Genomic DNA, 10023 nt, shown 5'->3' with positions numbered 1-10023 from the left:
TTGTTTCTGTTTGTGATTAATTGTTTTAAATATTTAGTTGCTCCCATATTTGGTGCGTAGACATTTATAATTGTTACTCCTTCCTGATGGATAGACCCTGTAATTATTATATAATGCCCTTCTTCATCCCTTGTGATTGTCTTTAATTTAAAGTCCAGTTTGTCTGATATAAGTATAGCCACTCCAGCTTTCTTTTGACTTCCTGTAACATGATATATATTTCTCCATCCCCTTACTTTTAATCTGAAAGTATCTTCCAGTCTAAAATGTGTTTCTTGTTATTTAATTATTTCAAAATAAATGGATTTTGTTTTTTTATCCATTCTGCTACCCTATGTCTTTTGATTGGAGCATTCAGCCCATTTACATTCAGTGTTATTATTGAAATATGTGGGTTTAGAGTCATTGTGTCATTTGAGGGACTCAGGCTTGTGGTGGTGTCTCTGGTATCTTGCATTCCTTGTAACACTTCCCTCAGAGAACCCCCATCAGCATTTCTTGTTGGGCAGGTTTAGTGGTGACAAATTCTTTCAGTTTTTGTTTATTTGGAAAGACTTTTATCTCTCCTTCTATTCTGAATGACAGGCTTGCTGGATAGAGGATTCTTGGCTACATATTTTTTCCGTTCATCACATTGAAGATCTCCTGCCATTCCTTTCTGGCCTGCCAAATTTCATTAGATAGGTCTGTCACCACTCTGATAGGTTTCCCTTTGTATGTTCGGGCCCTTTTCTCCCTAGCTGCTTTCAAAATTCTCTCTTTGTCCTTATATTTTGCCAGTTTCACCATGCTATGTCGTGCAGAAGATCGATTCAAGTTACGTCTGAGGGGAGTTCTCTTTGCTTCTTGAATTTCAACGTCTACTTCCCTCCCCAGGTTGGGGAAGTTCTCTGTTATAATTTGTTCCAGGACACCTTCAGCACCTTTCCCTCTCTCTTCCTCTTCTGGAATTCCTATGATACGGGTATTGTTCTGTTTGATTGTATCACTAAGCTCTCGAACTCTTCTTTCGTGTCCTGGATCAGTTTATGTCTCCTTTTCTCAGGTTCCTCTTTTTCTGTAATAGTGTTTTCTAAATAACTTATTCTCCTTTCTGCCTCTTCAATCCGTGCATTGGAATCCTCCAGTTTATCATGTATCTCATTTATCCCACTTTTTAACTCACCATAACTATTTTTAAGCTCCATATTGTTTGTAGCCATAGTTTCTCTGATGTCCTTCATGCTTTTTTTTAAGCCCGGCGATTAATTTTATGATTATTGTTCTAAATTCTTGTTCAGTTATGTTGCTTATATCTGTTTTGAGCAGTTCTCTCGCTGTCATTTCTTCCTGGAGTTTCTTTGGAGGAGAGTTCTTCTGTTTTGTCATTTTGTTTAGCTTTCTATCTCTTGTTAATTTTATTTTATTTTTTTATGTGAATATTTTATTTTTATTTTATTTATTTATTTTTTTTACAAATAGTTTGTCAGATTAGTTTCCNAATCCTCCTATATGTGCAAACATATGATATTTGTCCTTCTCTGCCTGACTTATTTCGCTCAGCATAACACCCTCAAGGTCCATCCATGTTGCTACACATGGCCAGATTTCATTGTTTCTCATTGCCATGTAGTATTCCATGGTATAGATAAACCACATCTTCTTGATCCATTCACCTCTTGATGGACATTTAGGCTCTTTCCATGTTTTAGCTATTGTTGTATCTCTTGTTAATATTAAAAACTTGTTGTACACACGTACCCTGCGAGTTCTGCTGTATTAGAGAGGGCTCTTTTGACTGTTCTGGGCCTGTCTGTCCAGGAAGTGTTATTTGGATGGTGTCTCTTGGTTTCTCTTATTGAGCATTTGGTTATTTTGTTTCCCTACTGGTGGTATTTGGGACTCTCCACCATGTGTAGTTTGGCTTGTTTCCTGAGGCAGCCCTGGAAAAAGAAAACAGACAACCACAGAGGGAACACAGGTACACAAACACACAGACAAAACCAATAAACACACAAACCCAGGCTCAGGTAAAAACAGCTACAAAAACAACAAAACAGCTATCTGGAGGGGATGGGTGTGGGTTGGTGTAGGCAGGTCTGGTCTGCACCGTGTCCGCTGGCCTCCCTGAGTACTCTCCTTGGTGGTTGTGGGGAGAAGAATGGCATTGCCCCAGTCCCTTCTAAACCAAGCATTTCAAATCACTTCTTTGGTCTGATCTCCCTATGCTGAGGATGTAGCCAAGGTTACCTGAGTTCTATTCTCCACACCCCGCCTGTTTCCAGGTCCCAGTCTGTGGGCTTTGTTATACCTCCCCGAACAGTCCTGCAGGTCGCTGCTCCCCTGTTGCCTGGGGGTTGAGTGGGGGGTAAGGGAAGTGTTGCCGCCTCAGATCCGCTGGGATCAAGCAGGGATACAACCCGAGTGCATTTGGGGAACATAGCAACTTCAGGTCTGTGGAGTCAGCGTCACTGTAGCGCGCCGCCGCCGCTTCAGCAGGCCGCTCTTCCGCATGCCGCTGCCGCTTCACCCGGCGCCAGGACCGCCTCCGCAGGCGTTGCTGCTGGTTCACCGGCCCACCACCGCCATGATGGTGCCAGGCGCACGGCATTTCAGTTTTTCCTGGTGCCTTCTGGGACCAGGGCACCTAGCTTAAAGTCAGCACCCCAACCAGAGCTAAAAAACACTTTCTTTCCAAGCCGAGGTTTTCTCTTCTCCAGGGAATGGTTCTATGAGCAGTCTCAGCTTTTCTTTCCTTTCCCCTGGACTCGTGGCAGCTCGCCACCACTCGCCGGTTTATCACTCACCGCCGCTGCATGCAAGCCGGGTTCCCTCCCCTGCCTCCATATCTCTGGGTCCCGTCCCGCTTTTATCTTCCCCAGTTCGCACTCACACACTTATGAGGTTTCCTTCCCAGTGAACTCTGTCTCTTTCTCTTCCCAAATTCCTGTGGCTCAGTGTCCTACGACTTCAGCCCTTCTCTGTTTGAGAGATGGGTGCAGGCGAAATGTATGGAGCTCCTTACTTCTCCACCTTCTTGCCCCCCTCCAGATGTAAAAATTCTAAACAAGATAGGAGCAAATCAAATTCAACAGTATATTAAAACAATTATTCACCATGATCAAGTGGGATTCATTCCTCTGCTGCAGAGCTGGTTCAGTATTCACAAATCAATCAATATGATACATCATATTAATAGAAGAAAGGAAAAGAACCATATGACCCTGTCAATAGATGTAGAAAAATTATTTGACAAAATACATCATCCTTTCTAAAAAAAAACCCTCAAGAAAGTCGGGATAGAAGGAACATACCTTAACATCATAAAAGCCATATATGAAAGGCCCACAGCTAGTATCATCCTCAATGGGGAAAAAAGTAAGAGCTTTCCCTCTGAGATCAACAACATAGCAGGGATGTCCACTCTCACTACTGTTGTTCAGCATGGTGTTGGAAGTCCTAGCCTCAGCAGTCAGACAATAAACAAAAACAAAAAAAGGCATCCAAATTGACAAAGAAGGAGTGAAATTTTCTCTTTGCAAACGACATGATACTGTACATGGAAAACCCGAAAGACTACACCAAAAAACTGCTAGAGCTGATACACAAATTCAGCAAAGTCACAGGATATTCAATCAATGTACAGAAATTGGTTGCATTTCTTCTATACCAATAATGATGCAACAGAAAGATATCAAAGAATCAATCCCATTTGCAGTTGCACCAAGAACCATAAGATACCGAGAAATAAACCTAACTAAAAGAGGTAAAAGATCTATATACTGAAAACTGTACAAAGCTTATGAAAGAAATTGAAGAACATGCAAAGAAATGGAAAAACACAAGAAGTCTTAAAGAAACGGAAAAACATTCCATGCTCCTGGATAGGAAGAACAAATATTGTTAAAATGTCTGTACTATCCAAAGCAATTAACACGTTCAGTGCAGTCCCAATCAAAATAGTACCAGTATTCTTCACAGAGCTAGAACAGATCTAAAATTTATATGGAACCAGATCATTCATAGCCAAAGTAATGTTGAAAAAGAAAAGCAAAGCTGGAGCTTTCACAATCCCAGGCTTTAGCCTGTATTACAAAGTTGTAATCATCAAGACAGTATGGTATGGGCACAAAAAGACACATAGACCAAATGGAATAGAATAGAAAACCCAGAAATGGACCCACAAATGTATGACCAACTAATCTTCAACAAAGCAAGAAAGAGTATCCAGTGGGAAAAAAGTCTCTTTAGCAAATGATGTTGGGAGAATTGGATAGAACATGTCGAAGAATGAAATTGAACCATTTTCTTACACCATACACAAAAATAAACTCAAAATGGATAAAAAACTTAACTGTGAGACAGGAAACCATTAAAATCCTACAGGAGAACACAGGTACTAACCTCTTTGACCTAGGTTGCAGCAGCTTCTTACTTGACATGTCTCCTGAGGCAAGGGAGAGAAAAGCAAAGATGAAGTATTGGGACTTCGTCAAGATAAAAAGCTTCTACACAGGGAGGGAAACAGTCAGCAAAACTAAAAGGAAACTAGCCTGTGGAATGGGAGAAGATATTTGCAAATGACTAATCAGATAAAGGGTTAGTATTAGAAATCTATAAAGAACTTACAAACATAAACTCCCCCTTCTCCCCCCCCCAAAAAAAACAATCCAGTAATGAAATGGCCAGAAGACATGAATAGACACTTTCCCAAAGAAAACATCCAGGTAGCAAATAGACACATGAAAAGGTGCTCAACGTCACTCATCATCAGGGAAATACAATTCAAAACCACACTGAGATGCCACCTCCCACCAGTCAGAATGGCTGAAATTAACAACGCAGGAAACAACAGATGTTGGCGAGGATGTGGAGAAAGGGGAACACTTTTTACACTGTTGGTGGGAATGCAAACTGATGCTGCCACTCATGAAGATAGTGTGAAGTTTTGAGGTTCCTCAAAAAATTACTAATATACTCCATGACCCAGCAATTGCACTACTTGGAATTTACTCAAAGGATGAAGGAGTGCTGATTCAAAAGAGCATGACCCTATCAGCACTATCAGCAATAGTCAAATTATGGAAAAAGCCCAAATGTCCATTAACGAATGAATTAAGATGATGTGGTGTGTACACACACACACATACACACACACACACACACACACACACACGCTGGAATACTACTCAGTGATGAAAAAGAGTGAAATCTTGACATTGCAACAGTGTGGATGGAAGTGGAGGGTATCATGTTAAGCAAAATAAGTGAGAAAGATATATGATTCTCATAAGTGGAATTTGAGAAACTTAACAGATGATCATAGGGGAAGGGAAGGAAAAATAAGATAGAGAGAGGCAAACCATAAGAGACTCTCAAATACAAAGAACAAACTGAGGGTTGATGGGGATAGGGAAAATGGGTGATGGCCATTGAGAAGATCACTTGTTGGGATGAGCACTGGGTGTTCTATGTAAGTGAAAAATCATGAGAATCTACTCCTGAAGCCCAGACTACACTGTATGTTAGCTAACTTGACAAAAAAATATATAAAAAAAAAAAAGAATTCAGATCTTAATTAAACCTCCTTGGTTAAGGTTAGTCCTAAGAATTGTATTAATTTTGGTGCAATTATAAACAGGATTATTATTATTAATATCTCTTCCTGTTACTTCATTATTAGCATATAGATATGGAACAGATTTCTGTATATTAATTTTGTGTCCTTTGACTTTACTGAATTGATTTATCAGTTCTAGTAGTTCTTTTGTGGAGTCTTTAGCATATTACATTATCTACAAATAGTGGAAATTTTACTTTTTCCTTATGAATTGGAAGCCTTTTATTTCTTTTTCTTGTATGATTTACTGTGACTAGGACTTCCTTTACTAGGTTGAATTAAACTGGTAAGAGTAGATATCTTTATCTTGTTCCTGACCTTAGGGAAGAAGCTCTATTTTTCACCATTGACTATGATGGTATATCTGTGGGTTTTTCATATATAGCTTTTTTTTTCTTGAGGTATGTTCCCTCTACAGCTACTTTGTTTAGAGTTTTTATCATGAATGGATGTTGTACTTTATCGTATGTTTTTTTGTGAGTTTATTGAAGTGCTCATAGTGGTTTCACTGTTTCTCTTGTTAATATGATGTTAGTAAACAATGAATGGATCAACCAAGAAGTCAAAAAATAAATCAAGAAATACATGGAGACAAATGAAAATGAAGACACAGTGTTTCAAAATCTTTCGGATATAGTAAAAATAATTCTCAGAGGGAAGATTATAACAATACAGGCCTACTTGAAGAAGCAAGAGAAATCTCAAATAAGTAACTTAACCTTACACCTAAAGATCTAGAAAAAGAAGAACAAAATCCAGAGCCAGAGAAATGAAGGAAGTAACAATTAGAGTAGGAGTAAATGTGGGGCACCTGGGTGGCTCAGTCAGTTAAGCATCTGACTTTGGCTTGGGTAGTGATCTCAGGGTTCTTGAGTTCAAGCCTCGCATCAGGCTGTGTGCTGACAGCCTGCTTCACATTCTGCATCTGATCTTCTCTCTGCCCCTTCCCCACTTTGCTTTGTCTCTCCCTCTCTCTCAAAGATGAATAAACATTTAAAAAGAAATTTTTTCTAAAAAGAAGTAAAAAAAAATAGAAGTGATCAGTGAAACCAGGAGCTGTCAAAAGATTAACAAAATTGATAAACCTTTAGTGAGACCTAACAAGAAGAGAGAGGACTCAAATAAAATTAGAAATGAAGGAGGAAGAATAACAACCAACACCCCAGAAATACAAAGGATTACAAGAATATTATTAAAAACTATATGCCAATAAATTGGACAGCCTGGACAAAATGGATAAATTCCTTAGAAATATATCTGCTTCCAAAGCTGAACCAAGAAAAAGAAGAAAACTTGAAGAGACCAATTAGTAGCAATGAAACTAATCAGTAATAAACTCTCAACAAACAAAAGCCCAGAACCAGATGGCTTCACAGGTAAAATTCTGCCAAACATTTAAACATTTAAAGAGTCAATCTATTCTCAAACTGTCCAGAAAATAGAAGTGGAAGGCAACTTCCAGATTCATTCTACCATGCTACCATTACTTTGATACCAAATTGTTTAAAGAACATTATAGAAAAAGAAATACTGTAGGCCAGTATCTCTGATTAATATAGATGCAGAAATCTTCAACAAAATATCAGCAAACTGAATCGAATAATACATTTTAAGAAATTCACTATGATCAAGTGGTATTTATTCCTGGCATTTGAGGGTGGCTCAATATTTTCAAATCAGTTACTGTGATTTGTCACATTAACATGCAAAAGGATAAAAATCATATGGTCATCTCAGTAGATGCAGAAGAATCATTGTAATTTTAATTTGCATTTTCTTAATGTTATTAGAACGTTAATAACGTAGAATGTTATTAGAACATGTTATTGTGCCCCTATTTACCATCTCTTTTCTATTCATTGAAAAGTTTGGGGTTTTGCCCATTTTTCTAATTGAGTTGTCTGTTTTTGGGGTTTTTTTGTTTTTTGGTAAGCTGTTGAAGTTTGAGATGTCTTTATACATTTTAGATACAAGTCTTTCATTGGATATAAGATTTGTCAAATTTTCTTCCAGCCTATAGCTGGGAGAAAGAGGGGCATGTCATTGCTGCTGAATGGGAAAGTACAGTCTTCCTGTGTGGTCTCCACTGACACCACAGGAAGGGGTAGCTCATAACCGGCCATTGGGTTAAAAATAATTCCTGGGCTCCTGCTTGGTCATCTCTAATACGTTGGCTTGGATACTGGGGTGCCTTGTAATTGCTTAGCAAGGGTAGAGGTTTAGGCTTCTCACTTGACTTTTGCTCGTGTCGGAGAGGCCGTCTTTTTTCTGTGGTGTTTGGCTGAAAGAGAGCAGTTATGGCCTAAAAGTTTTTTTCTGTCTTGCTAGACTTAACCTTTACTGGTTTTTTAGCAAGCGAGGGTGGGTTTTTATTAGAGCCTTTGTCTATGTCCTTTGTTCCTGTGTTGCTGGCTTCTTTATCTCCCAAATCTGGAATATATGAGGTAAAAAGAAAATCCAGGGATTTCATTACCATTTTATTCCTTAGGTCCCAAGATCTCTATCCAGCCTATCTTCTCTATATCTTTCAGATTCTTCTTCTTCTTCTTTTTATTTTAATGTTTATTTTTGAAAGAGAGAGGGACAGAGCACAAGCAGGAGAGAGAGGGAAACACAGAATCTGAAGCAGGCTCCAGGCCCAGAGCTGTCAGCACAGAGCCTGATGCTGGGTTCAAACCCACAAATGGTGAGCTCATCACCTGAGCCAGAGTCAAGTGCTTAACTGACTGAACCCCACCCAGGTGCCCCTACATCTTTCAGATTATTTTAAGTTTTTTTTTTTATTTATTTTTATTTTTTTTTATTTCTAGGAGAGAGAGAGAGACAGCGTGAGCAGGGGAGGGTCAGAGAGAGAGGGAGTCACAGCCTGAAACAGGCTCCAGGCTCTGAGCTGGCAGTCAGCACAGAGCCCGACGCGGGGCTCGAACCCACTAATCGCGAGATCATGACCTGAGCGAAAGTCGGACGCTTAACCGACTAAGCCACCCAGGCACCCCTATTTTAAGTTTGTTTTATATATAATGTCTAGGTCTTTCAGTTTTACTTATACTTATGGAATAGGGAAAAAGTACAAGTACAATTACTCCATTACATCAAAAGTGACAGCAGAGGTGCCTGGATGGCCTAGTCTGTTAAGTGTTTGACTTTTGGTTTCATCTCAGGTCATGATCTCACAGTTGGTAAGATTGAGTCCCACATCGGGCGCTCTGCTCAGCATGGAGCCTGCTTGGGATTCTTTATCTCTGCCTCTCCCCGGTCTCTCACTCCCTCTCTCTCAAAATAAATAAACATTTAAAAAAAAAAGTGGCAGCATAATTTAAGGTATTTTTCTTTGAAGTCAGATGTGACTGTTATCATCAAATAGGATTCCAAATAATGACTGTATAAGTAAACACAGAAATCTCAAAGAAATTTTCTAATTATGGTAGCTTTATGTCTGATCCTGTAGCCTAGGAAGAAGTACTAGTTCTTTTCCTTATTCTTTTCGGTAAAATCCTAGGGGTCAGGCCAAGCATCCGTAACGAAGAGACCCAAAAATACAATGGTCATATAAGGTAGAATTTTATTTTTCTTTCACATGTTGGTCTAGGGCAGGAAAGGGAGCTCTGCTCCTTGAAGTTACCCAAAGACCCAGGCTGCCTTGGCAGCCGAGGCGTTTTTACACATGGCTTCTGAGATTGTTTTAGATACTATCATTTTTAGCTGGCAAGAGTAATGGTGATAATAGTGATGGTGGTAGTGAGAGAACATGGACGTCAAGAATTTTCTTTTTTAATTTTATTATTTTTTTTAATGTTTATTTTTGAGAGAGAGAGAGAGAGAGAGAGACAGGAGTACAAGCAGGGGAGTGGCAGAAAGAGAGGAAGACACAGAATCCAAAGCTGTCAGCACAGAGCCCAACGCAGGGCTCAAACTCACAGACTGCAAGATCTGAGCCAAAGTCAGATGCTTAACTGACCGAGCCACCCACGGGCCACCAAGAGTTTGGTTTTCTAAAGACAGGAAGCAGAAATTATACTTAACTGTTTTTGCTCATATCCCATTGGCCTCAACCTAGTAATATGGTCTCACCTAACTACAAAGGAAACTGGAAAGGTCTCCAGCTTTATGGTTATGTGACCAGCACATGATTAGGGTAAGGGACTTCTGTTACTAAAAGAAAAATGGTGAGAATACTGGGGGACAATTGTAGTCTTTACATTTGTTACTTTGGTGAAACATTTTTTAGAAGAAATCAACTGTGCGGTCCTAATTACCATGAGCCATTTTATCCTATAGTTAACTGTCTTTTTTTGTTGTATTCTTACTTGTTTTATTGTAAAAGATCAACAAGACCTTTGTGGTTAGTTTTAGCCTGGATATGTAACTGTTTTTTATATAACTGTATTCGGACTATGTTAAGTAAGGATTTGTTTATATCTTCT

The 10023-nt window shown here is 39.2% G+C and overlaps 1 protein-coding gene across 2 annotated transcripts in view; it reads left to right on the top strand.

Annotated features, from left to right (window-relative positions):
* ALMS1 (ALMS1 centrosome and basal body associated protein) overlaps positions 1–10023 on the top strand; it is a 193603-nt gene that overhangs the window by 80607 nt on the left and 102973 nt on the right. The window lies entirely within an intron of this gene.

This window comes from Crocuta crocuta, unplaced genomic scaffold, assembly GCF_008692635.1.
Source record: "Crocuta crocuta isolate KB4526 unplaced genomic scaffold, BGI_CrCroc_1.0 scaffold113, whole genome shotgun sequence".
In the NCBI taxonomy this organism is placed as follows: domain Eukaryota; kingdom Metazoa; phylum Chordata; class Mammalia; order Carnivora; family Hyaenidae; genus Crocuta; species Crocuta crocuta.
This window is presented reverse-complemented; position numbering and strand designations above follow the sequence as displayed.